General features: G+C 30.4%; 1 long non-coding RNA gene across 6 annotated transcripts; it reads left to right on the top strand.

The window, feature by feature from the left end:
* Window positions 1-187: 187 nt before the first annotated feature.
* Window positions 188-12195, top strand: LOC125385759. Of its 6 annotated transcripts, none has more exons than XR_007225366.1 (5): window positions 188-1116; window positions 1356-1484; window positions 2446-2510; window positions 6235-9558; window positions 10700-12195. It is a non-coding gene; the product is annotated as an uncharacterized LOC125385759 (long non-coding RNA). The 6 variants fall into 6 exon arrangements; XR_007225367.1 differs by having other exon boundaries at window positions 6235-9429; XR_007225365.1 differs by lacking the exon at window positions 10700-12195 and having other exon boundaries at window positions 191-1116; window positions 6235-8686; window positions 9027-9993.
* The last annotated feature ends 205 nt before the right edge of the window (window positions 12196-12400 follow it).

Here is a 12400-nt window from a genome sequence, read left to right on the forward strand (position 1 = left end):
TACTATACGATATGTAGTTACCTGTATCATCTGCACCCTGGTGGCAGAAATAGAAATTAAATTTTAAAATTACATCATTTCGCGCGATGTCGTATTGAAAGGTTGAGAGAAGCAATTGCAGAGAGTTCGTCATAAGTGTGGAAAATTTAATACACATTGCCATCTCATTGCTTTAAAATGGTGAGAATCTTAATTTGAATTATTCTATATTTGCAGTTATCAACATATTGCAGACGAAGAAATCCATGAGCATTCTCGTTTTATTTTAATGCCTGAGGCTGATTACGGAAATTCTTGTACTTTTATCGTTGTCATTTAGAAAGAAACAATTTAACTATACCCTAGGTATAGCTAATAATAATAATAAAACGATTAATTAACACAATTTATACTGACTTATTGTATTTCGATGTAGAGTTCTATTTAGATGGATATCGAAATTTCAATCATCTGAATAGCATCCGGCTACTGAGAGAATTAGATACGTTCCTGCATTAAACGCATCCTGGTGGTAAATTTTGAAATTAAAATTTGAAATTGCACCATTTCGCGCGATGTCATACTGAGAAGAGGAAGCAACTGTCGAGAGCTCGTCATAAATGTGGAAAATTTAATATACAAAACCAAGTCATTCCTTCAAGATAGCGAGAATCTTAATTTCATACATTTTACATTCATAATCTAATACAATTTATAGTGATTTGTAATTTTTTTTAATGTGAATAGATGTTTATTGCTTTTCAATCAAAGTTACATCGAGAAGTACAAACCATTATTGGAGTGAAATTCTTTTCCTTTTCATTGCCCTCGATTTTTTTCTTTCCTTCTTTTCTCTTGATAATCTTTTTTACTTTCTTTTCCTTTTTTTTTCATATATTATTACCAGAAGAAATATAGTTTGATAATAATCGTTCGATTTTACGTTAATAATAATTATGCGATATTTTATCTCAATTTTGCCGTAAAGTTTTATATTTCATTATCTTAAATTGTTCGAACAATCATTACTCCTTTCAAAACAAATTATAATAATTCACATTTTGTTAAAGGTATTTGACTGCTTCCACTTTTTTTGCTCCTCGAAAAGGACCTAATGGTGCTTGAAAAGTCAAGAATGTAAGTAACATCTTATTTTCCACTTCATTTAATTCTTTTCCTTATATTTTACAATAATTATTATTAATTAAAGAATAGAATCTGATTGAAAATTCAATAAGCGTAAACATCTTTTCTTCAATTGAATATTAACACGAAATTCATTATTTAATAGAAATCAAACTTTTATCATTACAAACTTTTAAAATAATTAACGCTATTACTAACAACAAATAATAATATTTTATGCTTTGTTATAGGTTTCTTCCAACCTCCATCTCTTTCATTGAATTCGACGATTTCGATTTGATGAGAATTTCTCTTAAGATGACTTAATGAGAATTTCTCTTGGGCAACAGTATCGATAACAACGTTGTTCGTATGTAATCGTAAGTCGCATGCATTTTTGTCCCTCTCGTCTATCAATCATGTAGAATGGAAGGTCCGAATCGACACGGGTGACTGGTTATATTACGTAGAATTTTTGACGAGCATAATGACCACAGATATTTATTATAGCTGTGAATAGTAACATTTTCTTGTCTGTATTTTATTTGTTAGTTCAGGATAGGTTTCCTTGCACATCGCGTTTTTAAATATTGGTGGTAATGCATTAATACATGAGTACAATGTTTACATATTACAATATGAAGAATTTGTATGAATAATAAAAGTATGAATAGTAAAATGTTACAATTATTTATAAAATTAAATTACATATATTCAATATGTCTACTTATACAGATTAAGTAATTCTCACAAGCATGTACAACAATATTGAAACAAATAACTATGAAATAAATTATTATGAAAATTTCAATTATGGTTGAAATTATTATTGTAATGCTAGTGATGATTATATTTAATTTTATGTTCTATTTTATGATGAAACAGCTTTATTATTTGAGTCCCATATTCAGCATAATTTCAGTAAAATTTCAAATATGAAACATGGAGGTATTAAACTCTAATTTTGTCCGTCCGTTAAAATATATCAAATTTTATGTCCAAGAAAACACTTCGCAATAGGCAGATTCTAGAATCAAAACGAGTTTTAAATGACTCTTTGTATTTCAAAGGTGGATTTTGACGAAGGAATCGCTTGAGAATATTTTTATTAATATTTCATTTGCAGTTATTGATATAAATATTATTCGCAAATGGATAAAGTAAAGTAAAATGTAAAGTAGAGTTATTAAAATTTGTGTGCAATGATTTATTAATTATATAATTATATAATGTATTATATAATATCATATAATGTTTTATTAATTACCCCGTTAGATGCAAAATGTAATAGATATAAATACAATTGCTAATCATAGTTTTAACTTTCACGTTTAATTCCAGATACTCACTCATGTGCCTAGGTTCTAATCGGATGGGAGAAAAGCAATGGACACGATGACTAGTTTGTGAGCTTAACAATTTTTCAGTGACTGATGTTGCGTTAGTATGGTGCACGACGTATTTTGCACTGCGTGTGTGTGTGTGTGTGCATGCGCGCGTTGTGTGGTTAGGCTGTGGAATTGCATCGCTTTTGCTATTCATTATAATTTTAAAATATTTATAAATTCGCAAATATGAATCCTATTACAATTGACAATAACAATGCTAATAAATATGTATAGTAGATTATAAATAGTAATACTAATCTTAGTATTAAATTACAATGTTAGTTAAATTAATTCAGATATCATAATCTATTCTGGTAAAATTATTTCTTTGAATGATATATACATGGTTATATACGATTATGAATATTTAATTAAAATTTAAATTCAAATATGCTTTATTAAGGTTGAAATATACATGATATTTTCATGAAATGGTCTCTAAACATCGTCAGTTGATTTCAGGAAAATAGTACATAAATTAGAGTGTGAAAGTTGTGTGCTAAACTCAGGTTTCGAAGGTGTCCCAGGACGTCTTTTTAGTGTAGGTTCTTACGTTCGGGCTATGTGTGAGAAGCGTGGAGCGAGCGTGTTGGTATATCTGTTTTGTCATTTTTTAAATATAGGACTTGATAGGATAGGTAGCATAACCTCTAGCGTGAGTGTTAATTATAAGTAGGTAGTGCCGGACAAGTTGGCACTGTTTTTGATCGGGTAGGCTCGTTTTCGCGTGGTCCAATCTATTTCAATACATTTGATTTAAAAGATTGACGGCGAAGCTTGTGTCACGAGTGGAGCATACCATTCGCCTCTGGTTGCTGATTTGCCTACCGATTTTTCAAATTACGTGTATTGCTCGAGCATGCACATGTGAATGAACAGCACTATGATGTGCACTTGAATTAGCTTTTACCAAGATTTATATTTTATTTTATCTTTAAAAGTTGTTTTTTGTTTCCCGATTAGAAAGTCTCGAGTTAGATTTAAGTTTTAGTGGGCATTGTATTTGAAAAAAGAAGACGTTACGAACCGAAGAGAAAAATTGCCGGAAAAATTGCCATAGAAGAGACACAACTACTAATGGCTTTCCACCCTTTGGATCAGCCAAAGCATGGAGAGTCATTCTCGTTATTACTTTGCTACTATGTTCACTTTTAGCATTTGTAGTTGTAGTATTTTTTTCGGTCTATGTATACGCCGGGCCACCATCATATAAATCGCGGTTTTTTTCATTAGCGTTGTAAGAGATTAATTACGGTTTGAATTAGAGCTGCAAAAAGTTTCGCGGCTTTTTGTTAGCGTCGCGAGGGACTGATTACGGCTTGAATTAGAATTGCGGAAAGATGATAATCGTGTTTATTTTAATGTTACGAATTATGCCATCGCCATAATCCCATTATCCGTAGCAATTTTGATTATGAATAGCAGAATTTCTGAGAGAGTAATTCATATTGGAGTTTCTCTTGTGTCCTTTAAAATTTCTTGCTTTATTTAAAGTTGGATTTAGAGATGTTAAATGTTTCATTGATCCTATAATATCGCAGTTTGTAGTAATACGATATGTGGAATAGCTTTTTCATTATATGTATATGGATATTTATTTTATTTTTGTTTTAAGAATTAGTGTTGCGTTCTTCCATCGCGATTGTTTTAATTAGTTTTAGTAAATAACTAATTAGTTAAAGTAGTGTTGCGCCTATATCATGTCCAATCTTCTTTCACTGGGCTATGGAAACATATTCCTGCTCCTGTATCATCTGGTACAGTTCAAATAGCTTTCTATATGGCTGCACTGCATCGTTATTAGTGTTGCGAACATATAAATGTGAGTGGATAGATTAATATAGCTATGAATATTGCACAAATAATTCGGAATAATAACACCGGAATTGTCTATCTTTTTTTCTTGTTCTTCTTTATCAATAGAAAATTAATTAATATTGCAAACGCGATAAAGCACTCATTGAGATTTCCTGGAACACGTTAAAATACAGTTAATCGATAGAATTTTTAAAAAATTAGTGGTTTTTAAAAGTTAAAAAGTTCAATCTCCTAAATAATGGGAACAGTAAATTTTGAAATACTGATTGTATAATGATATCGAGATAGTGATTGCAAAGGATATTAAAAAACACTAAAAACCGTTCCTATAGAAAATTGCCTTTTTCCTTCCTAATCGGAAGACCTCGTACAACTTCCTTTTCGTGAAGAATTCTTGGTTCCTCCATTATCTGAAACATTTTTCATCGTCACGGTAGCTGCGTTTGATGTGTTAAAATTCGCGTCGCATGCATAGAGGACGTGAAGGTAATTAAGTGGAGAAGCGGAATCCTCGAGGTTGTGTAAAAGACGCGGAGGTCGCAGCTCGTGACCCACTTTGTTCATCGACAACTGCTTCCTACTTGGAGAACATCTTATTCTTCCCTTGTTGAACGTAGCAAACGTAGGCACCCTCTGCATCGCAGAAATATTATACCTTAGAAAAATCGTGTCGATCGTTAATCGCACATCTTTTGAGTAGCTACTGGTCGCCGAACGTTTGAAATCGTGCATCGAGATGTGTATTCGTTTCGAGGTTGTGATTGATCGACATCACAATCAATCGGATTTAGTATGTAGAAATACATCGGCCCACGAAGTACATATTTCAATACTTGTCCTAGAAAACTTTTATATTATAATATAACTTTTATATTATATACGTTACATAAAATATTGAGAAGTATCATTAGCGATGTTATGAGACACGGCTGTAACGATTATATTGGCCAAATTTCTGAAAATATGAAAATGTATATAGAAGTTATAAAAGATTTATTGCGAACACATATATGTATGTACGTATATTTTACGTATGAATTAACGTGTACATATAATACTTAGTAAAATGTTAGTATGCACCATGTATAGCCATCTTAAACACGTAATAAATGTTAAAAATGGGCCTTTAAATATTTAGGCTTATCAATATAATAGGCAACTCAGTATTTAAATACATTTGTAATCTTTGCAAAACGTTAAAACATTAATATTATACATACGTTTAGATTGGTAATTATAATGGTTCTTAATCATTAACCATCTTAATGTGCTATTGTCATTGTGATTAAAATTGCATGTAGTAATTATACGCGAGTTTTAAAAACTCACGAATTTGTAGTGTAAAAAGAAAAAATTTGTTAGGCAATTATGATTTTAATTAAGGATTAGTTGGAATCTCCTGGATTTGAGTGCGTTGTGTAAGAACATACGTACTATGAAATTTTACACGTGGAGAATCCTTACGCAGATAAATATTTCATAAGAACGTTAGTACTCACGCTTGCTAAATTATACGTGTTTGTAATTATTGTAGATATATCTTAGATTGTGCTCCTTTTCTCGCGTCCCTTTGCCATTTTTGTACAGCAATTCCCATAACTATCTCTTTTCATTCTTTTAGTGTTTTTAATGATTTATGGTCTTATAATTATATGCATAGTTCTATAATTAACAACAACGTTTGGGAATGCATTAATTTTCATATTTTATAAAATAATGATAAACATTTTGTTTATATAACGATCTAAGATTGTTATGGATTATATTAATTATGATATTAATTTAAATTAAATTTCAACGACGTCCAGTTTGAAAATTGATGAATTATTTTTTGGTAGGTAATTAACGTCGTCGATACAATTTATATTTATTTTTACTTTTAAATGAATTTAATATAAATTTACTTTTCTCTTCTATGTTTCAGAGCTTCTTCAGAAATAAAATTGATCTTTTCATATTATTTTAATAAATAATCATTTCTCATAAAATTGGCAAATTGTAAAATGTTCGGAAATGATAAATACGAGAGGCAAAGAAAAAAATAGTTGCGTTGTCTTATCCTATGGACTGTTTGCAATGTGTGGAATGTAAAGAATCGGAAGCTCGTTTTGCCTCATCCACCAGATGAAGTCTTCGATGTGGTAAGATTAAAAGCTTTGACATTACTGTGCTATTTAAGTGGGACAAATAAATTTATTATTATTAAAATTGTTTATCGTAAGATGATATTTTATACCGTGCATCAACTTTGCTGGTTAAAATATTGATTCATGTAACAAATTTGTAAGATCTATTTAATAAATGGTATATATGTATATCTACCATTTTATTCTATTATCTTTTGTAAATGAATTAAGTAACTACTAACACTATTACTTATTTCACCACTTCAATATTTTTGTTTTTTTAAAATAAATTTTCTTCTATAATAATAGATATAATATTGATATATTCTGATCATATTAATATGTGATACTAAATTAGATTAAATTTTGGAAACATAATCTTTTTAGTTTGATTCTCTTGTAAAAAAATTTCCATAAAGTTATATTTTTTGTATATTCCTCAAATTAAACGAATTCCTCAAATTTAACGATCACTTGTTGGGAAAAGCTTTCAAACTATAGAAGTGGTTAATATGCATGTATGTATATTATAATATTGTATGTATTTATTTATTTTAGTCTAGAAATTGAACTTGGTTTTACATAAATTATGAACATAAATCACAACTAAGATATACAGAGTAAATTAAAATATTAATACCACAGAAAGTCCAATAATTTCAAATATCGTAAACTTGAAAGAAACTGTATTAATTGAAGGAGCTGTAATTTAATTTATATTGTAACAAACGATTTTTTTATTAAACACTCATAACGCTCGCTTTTCTTCATTGCTGTGATTAAGTGATGCGGTTTATTTATCGATTTAAAATTATAAATATCTTACGGCTATTAGAGAGTATATCATGATACTCAATCATATCATCAAATCATCAATTAAATCATATCATACTACAACACAATAAAAACATTATTTATTATGTAAGATTATATATGATAATACTGGTATAAATGTAATGAATGTACACATATAGTAAATATATATACTGGAATATAGTGACGGAAATTTTGCAAAAAAATATTTATATTTTTTGAAAATGTCTATTCCAAGCTAACTATGAAGAGCTCATTTTTGGGTAACAAATATCCATTTGTAATGAAGTATTGTTCTATGAATTTCTGTGGTCTCTTTCTGTCACGCCAAAAAAACTCTGCTCTGTAATAGAGTCGTAGAGCTCTTTGGGAGAACTTTCCATGTGAGGTAAGGCTACTTCATTCATCTTTGTTAACCTATGGTAACAAGGTATGTCATTAGTTCCTGTTTCATTATCAGATAATAACGAGTAACATAGAACACAATGTACAAATATAAATACGTACAAATCCGAAAATTCTATTAGAGCAAGAATATATCGTAATATGTATCTCTGTGTTTGTAAATAATAATAAATGATAATTGTTATTAATGTATAAGGTGCTTCTATCTTATATTTTATCAGAGAAAGTATTTTATTAATCAATTTTGTTTGATTTATGCGTGCTTCTAATTAGATTTTGTCGTGGTGTATCCAGTTCTATATAAATTGTTCTAAATAAATTGAAAATTTTAGGGTAATTTGATAATTATGTAATATAATAATGTTCCATTTCTTACAGGAAGGCAATCTTAAAATTCAGTACATTGTTAATTCAGTATATAGTATGAGACTATCCTTTTATTTGGCGCTAAACACGTATTCTTTCACCCTTCTCATAACTTTAAAGATATTGCTCGTCAGAATATTAAAATATTATTTGTTTTAAGTTATATTACATATTTGACTTCTAAAAAACTTCTTTAATCATATCTTTGGACCTGACAAGTTCTTCCCACTTTTAATTATTTTATGTTAAAATATGCTGCATGAATCTTTTTAACATAATTTACAGAAATATATTTATTATATTCTTTGCTTCTGACCTGTAAGATATAGTAATTTATGCAATGAATTTCACAAAGACAACGCACGATGTACGACAACGTGTTATATGCACGAAGGATTGCGACCTGTACTTCGAACACAACACCCATTTGCAATCTACGAGAACATCACGTGTAATACAACGGGTTCAGTTTATATTTGAAAGAGCCACGAAATCGAACCACCCTTGATACTCGTGGAACCTGGTTCCAGCGTATCCGGTTACGAGATTCCAGACTGCACGTGCCTATTGTCGTCTGTTGCTTCACCTGACACGTGGCAATTTTCAATTCCCCAGTTCGTACGATGTGGACTGCTTGACTTTTTCATGAGATACTTGACAGAGGAGGTAACCCTAATCGAATCCCCTTTGCCTAGCAGCGTCTGTTGTTTTATCCTTTTTAATTAGAGCGCATGATTGCGAGCGAACGAGTGTTAGGCAATATGAACATATTTAATAAATTAAAAAGGTTGTTGTATCTGTCGGTTAAAATATGAATAAACCACGGTAAAAAATGTAACGACACGATAACGTATATAAGACGTGACAAAACTTATTTCGAAAAATTATGAAAATATCATGCGACAAACATTTTTTTTGTTTCGTATATATACGTATATAAGACGTGACAAAACTTATTTCGAAAAATTATGAAAATATCATGCGACAAACATTTTTTCTGTTTCAGACTACTTCTTTCTCAAGATAAAGTGTGTTGCCTACCCTCGTGCGTTGCTGTTATCAGCAAAAAACACGAATCTCTTCCTAAATTCATTTATAAACAAAAATAGCTTTAAAAATCTGTATAAAGCTTACAATATTAACTATATATATATATATTACTGAACTATATAATATACTTAATACAACATAATAAAACTGTACTTAATATAATAATATAATAACTACTATATATACTATATAATGTTACTTGACGATGTGTCCGTGTTATTTTAATATATTTTATACTTTTTCCAGGTATTGTATATAATACATTGGCATTATGAGGAAGGAGAAGTGAGAAGTTAGGCAAAATATGGGAAGGAAGTTATGAAAAAGCCTTTGTTCAAAAGATATGTGGCAAAGACAAGGTATATGAAAATGACAGGAGTAAAGTACAAAGAAGTAAAATACGAAATAAAATACAGGACTTTCTTATTGAGGAAGGGGCGATGATTGTGTATGTAAGGGTACATTTCACTGATTTTGAGGAAATTTAGGTATGTTGATGAACTCAACATTTTGAAGAATTTTTTCTTATACATACAGTCGCAGCTTGGTTTCAGTTTCTGAGATATTCGGGAAACACTGTCGGTACTACAGTAATGAATTTTGTCACTATAATTGTGCGTCCATATAATTTGTGTGATAACAATAATCGTGCTTCCATGACAACATATGCGTTAGTATTACGGCCAGTTTTACGGTGGAAACCAAAGCCGAGTGGGGATTATATGAATAGGAAAGAGTTGTTCAAAATGTCGACAACATATTCAAAAATCATCGAAATCGGTGAGGTAGCAGTATTTCTAGTTACCACGTTTTCCATATTTTAAAATAATACCGCCCATTAATTAACAACAACAACAACAACAACAACAACAACAACAACAACAACAACAACAACAACAACAACAATAATAACAACAACAACAAACAAACAAACAAACACAACAATAATAATATCAATAATAACAATAATAACAACAACAATAATAACAATAATAACAACAACAATAATAACAATAATAATAACAACAATAATAACAATAATAATAACAATAATAATAACAATAATAACAACAATAATAATAATACTATCTCATCTAAACAAAATTCTTATTCTTTGTTTATAGTTTATAGTAAGTTTGGGTTAGGTGTTATCTTTTATTCGGCCACTGTAAAGCTGGCTCTGACGCATACGCTGCTACGGTCTCACAATTATAGACAAAATTCACTGTAGTAGTACCGACAGTCTTTTGCGAATATCTCGGAAACTAAGAGTGAACGACAGTTACATTTATAATTTAAGAAATTGTGAAATATTAAGCACTTCATACTTTGCCCCATTTATTCATTTCCATTCCCATTTATGCCAATTTATTTCAATTTCATTCCCATTTATGGAGTTCTATGGATTTCCCAGGCATTAAATTATTTAATACTGTATTTTACACATTGCCAGTAACATATGCATACATTGACAAAGCACGAACGAAACAGAATGTTTTATTATTCCTTATTCATTATTACAAGGCAATGACCTTTTGTTAAAAGCTTAAGCAATAAATTTTCCAAAAATATCTTTAATTCTCCTTATATATATCTATTTATTGTAATTAAGTGCCTCTTGTGTTATAGGATGCTCTGTGATAAAATCGACTTCTCGAACATCGAGGGTGGTTCGGTACTGGAGTCGGGATATAAAAGCGAAGGTGCAGTTTCTAGATCCGAAAGAGTGGGTCAAGTGATATCGACCATGCAGAAGCAGAAGAGATATAGGAAGATTCGGTTTCGCGATTCATTCTGGGAGTATCTTTGTTTAGCCTGAACAGCCAACTGCTATATTTGCTCTTTGTCGTACTATAGCGTGTCGTCTACCAGACGAGACAGACCAACTATATTTGTCTATGCTTTCTGTTGACCTATAGCAAACGTGGCAGCGACGCAATTCGTTGCTCAACCATTAATAGCTTTTCCCGTATTCAGCCTTTTTCATCTTTGACGTCAGCATTGGCCATGTCTTGCCGGATGAACTTGCACGAAGAATGCATTTTATTTAAGACGACGAATGATTCGTCTCGAGTACACGAGTCATGCGAAAGTCGTATACGAATCAGAACACAAATCTAGAATGTGAGAAATGATTTATGTTCGTTAATTATCTAGATACCGTTTCAATTTATAAACGGATTCTGGCTTTACCATACAATCAGCGATTGATTCGTTCATTTACGTTTCTTAATTACTTGTCCAAATCCGTGATAAATTAACCACGCGAATGGAAAATTTCTGTGAAAATTTTGTGAGTAAAATTCTTTAAACGAATATTTGATTCCCATATAGTACATCAAAGTTTTGAGAAAGATTTCTAGTAATAATAGTAATTCGGGTTTAATAATAATTTTTGAAACACTTAACGGTTTTAAGATAATCAAGTTTTTAAACAAAAAATGTTTTTACATTCTAATAAAATTATTTATTCAATGAAGAGCACGTAAATAGTCTTCCTAAAAGAATGTTATAGAAAGTATTGCGAATTATAAAATATATAAATGTAACTTCTAGGGAAATAGCATAAAATTACTCTATTTAAGAACAATTACGCTATATTAGACAATAACCCGATAGAGTTTGTTATATTACTCGGTTTGTCGCCTTTCAAGAAGGTGTTTATAAAAGTCTCACAATAAAAGAATTTTAAATATAGTACAGATGTACGCATTATCTTCTTTCTCAAATGGAATCATGAAAAATATTGAATTTGTCGAACATTTCATATACGAGCATTGTGTTTTTCAATATTCATTTATTTCCAATCGTGATACACAGCTAGGTATCCGTATAAATCATAAAGATAAGATAATATCAAAAACGAATATCGCTCTAGTAGTAACATTAAGAAAAGCGAGGCAAAGCATAAACTTTATAAATTTTATCGAAACCATCCTCTGTACTAAAATTCCATCCCTTTTTTAATATAATTGTGCTGAATAATACTATACATAGCATACGTTAATTCATTCATTGTTATGCACAACAACGATTACAATCTATAACGCGAGGTTTATGCGTTTTATAGTGTTTCGTTTGCGAGGTCATACGCCTTTCCACCTTCATTGATGCGATCCTCGACCATTACCTTCCTCCAGTTTACGCCTACGTGTACGCGCAGTCTCACCTGGAAGACCTGCACACATCGCGGTAGATCTCTATTCCGCACAGCTGCTCAATGGTACCTACGTTACCCACATTTTTTACGTCGATGAATAATTGTGTCAATAAATATCCACAAATATTTTAACGTATTTGTTACAAAATAATTACTTCAATAAAACAAAA

The sequence above is a fragment of the Bombus terrestris genome, chromosome 10 (assembly GCF_910591885.1).
Source record: "Bombus terrestris chromosome 10, iyBomTerr1.2, whole genome shotgun sequence".
NCBI classification, from domain to species: Eukaryota; Metazoa; Arthropoda; class Insecta; order Hymenoptera; family Apidae; genus Bombus; species Bombus terrestris.